Raw genomic sequence first — 2,666 nt, forward strand, 5'->3', positions numbered from 1 at the left:
GTTCTTCACCTTCATTTTGTGGGCAGTGAGCCTTATAGCCTGTCTTCTCTTGAGAGCCACTGGTCTGCGCTATACGGCGTTGCCCTTTCTCAATAGTCTAAGGCTTTGCTCACTGAGTCTGTACATAGTCCAATAGCTTTCCTTAAGTTTGGGTGCATGTCCACAGGTGTTCTTAGGTATTTCTGCCCTATCTGTGTATCTCTGTTTAGGCCAAATCCTTCTAGTTGCTTTGTGTTTTTGTTAATGTATTCTTCCTAATGTGTGCAAGTAATTATCTTTTTGTTTTCTCATGATTTGGTTGGTCTAATTTGTGTCTATAGATGTGTTTCTGGGGCTTCTGTGGGGTGTTTGTTGTTGTTTGTTGAACAGAGCCTTAGGACAGCTTTGCTTAGGGGACTTCTTGCTCGCGGGTTCATTTCTTCTGTTAGGTGATTGGCTTTGTTATGAAAGGTTTGGAATCGCTTCCTTTTTAAGCGTGGTTTTGGTAGAATTTAACGCTCTTTTCTGGGATTTTGATAATATAGTGGGTATCGGCCTAATTCTGCTCTGCATGCAATTATTTGGGGTGGGTTCTTAGCGTAAATCAACGTTGTTACTACGGAGGATATTTTGGCAGAATTCTGCATGTCAGAGGTCTCTTAATTTGGTTGTTTTTGTCCCTATATTTTGTGAAATTTGGTTTGGTGAGCGGACTTATTTATTTTAACTTGTGTGCTTTAACCATTTGTACATTGTTACAACACTGTATATATATAATATGACATTTGTAATGTCTTTCTTGTTTTGAAACTTCTGTATGTGTAATGTTTACCGTTAATTTGTATTGTTTATTTCACTTTTGTGTATTATCTACCTCACTTGCTTTGGCAATGTTAACACATGTTTCCCATGCCAATAAAGCCCCTTGAATTGAATTGAAATTGAATTGAGAGTCCCCCAAAGGCTAACTTTCTAGCCCCGGTCTGCTAACTGCTAGCTTGCCTGCCCCGGTCTGCTAACTGCTAGCTTGCCTGCCCCGGTCTGCTAACTGCTAGCCCCTGCTAACTGCTTGCTTGCTAACCCGGTTTGCTAGCTTGCCAGCCCCGGTCTGCTAACTGCTAGCTTGCCAGCCCCGGCCTGCTAACTGCTAGCTTGTTTAGCCCCAGCCTTCTAACTGTTAGCGTGTTAGCATCGGCCTGCTAACTGTCTGAATCGCCGTGTCCCCAGTCAGTCGAACCACTCACTGGACCCATATGTTCACTTGACTACGCATGCCTCTCTCTAATATCAATATGCCTTGTCCATTACTGTCCTGGTTAGTGATTACTGTCTTATTTCACTGTAGAGCCTCTAGCCCTGCTCAATATGCCTTAACCAACCATGTTGTCCCACCTCCTACATACGCGATGACATCACATGGTTTAAACGTCTCTAGAGACTATATCTCTCTCATCATTACTCAATGCCTAGGTTTACCTCCAATGTACTCACATCCTACCTTACCTTTGTCTGTACACTATGCCTTGAATCTATGCTATCATGCCCAGAAACCTGCTCCTTTTACTCTCTGTTCCGAACGTGCTAGACGGCCAGAATAGAACTAGGAATAGATATAGTCCTTGGTTCACTCCAGACCTGTCTGCCCTTGACCAGCACAAAACATCCTGTGGCGTTCTGCATTAGCATCGAATAGCCCCCGTGATATGCAACTTTTCAGGGAAGTTAGGAACAAATATACACAGGCAGTTAGGAAAGCTAAGGCTAGCTTTTTCAAACAGAAATTTGCATCCTGTAGTACTAACTCAAAAAAGTTCTGGGACACTAAAGTCCATGGAGAATAAGAGCACCTCCTCCCAGCTGCCCACTGCACTGAGGTTAAGAAACACTGTCACCACTGATAAATCCACTATAATTGAGAATTTCAATAAGCATTTCTCTACGGCTGGCCATGCTTCCCACCTGGCTACCCCTACTCCGGTCAACTGCCCGGCACCCTCCACAGCAACCCGCCAAAGCCCCCACCATTTCTCCTTTACCCAAATCCAGATAGCTGATGTTCTGAAAGAGCGGCAAAATCTGGACCCCTACAAATCAGCCGGGCTAGACAATCTGGACCCTTTCTTTCTAAAATTATCTACCAAAATTGTTGCAACCCCTATTACTAGCCTGTTCAACCTCTCATTTGTATCGTCTGAGATTCCCAAAGATTGGAAAGCTGCCGCGGTCATCCCCCTCTTCAAAGGGGAGACACTCTAGACCCAAACTGCTCAAGACCTATATCTATCCTACCCTGTCTTTCTAAGGTCTTTGAAAGCCAAGTTAACAAACAGATTACCGACCATTTCGAATCCCTCAGAGCTGGTCGTGGGTGCACCTCACCACGCTCAAGGTCCTAAGCGACATCATAACCGCCATCGTTAAGAGATATTACTGTGCAGCCGTCTTCATCGACCTGGCCAAGGCTTTCGACTCTGTCAATCACCACATTCTTATTGGCAGACTCGACAGCCTTGGTTTCTCAAATGATTGCCTCGCCTGGTTTACCAACTACTTCTCTGATAGAGTTCAGTGTGTCAAATCGGAGGGCCTGTTGTCCGGACCTCTGGCAGTCTCTATGGGGGTGCCACAGGGTTCAATCATCGGGCCGACTCTCTTCTCTGTATACATCAATGATGTTGCTCTTGCTG

At 44.9% G+C, this 2,666-nt stretch overlaps 1 protein-coding gene across 2 annotated transcripts in view; it reads right to left on the reverse strand.

Moving 5' to 3' along the window:
* Positions 1-2,666, reverse strand: part of LOC111967499 (P2X purinoceptor 3) — a 14,585-nt gene that overhangs the window by 3,204 nt on the left and 8,715 nt on the right. The window lies entirely within an intron of this gene.

Source organism: Salvelinus sp. IW2-2015, linkage group LG8 (assembly GCF_002910315.2).
Source record: "Salvelinus sp. IW2-2015 linkage group LG8, ASM291031v2, whole genome shotgun sequence".
Classification (NCBI taxonomy): Eukaryota; Metazoa; Chordata; class Actinopteri; order Salmoniformes; family Salmonidae; genus Salvelinus; species Salvelinus sp. IW2-2015.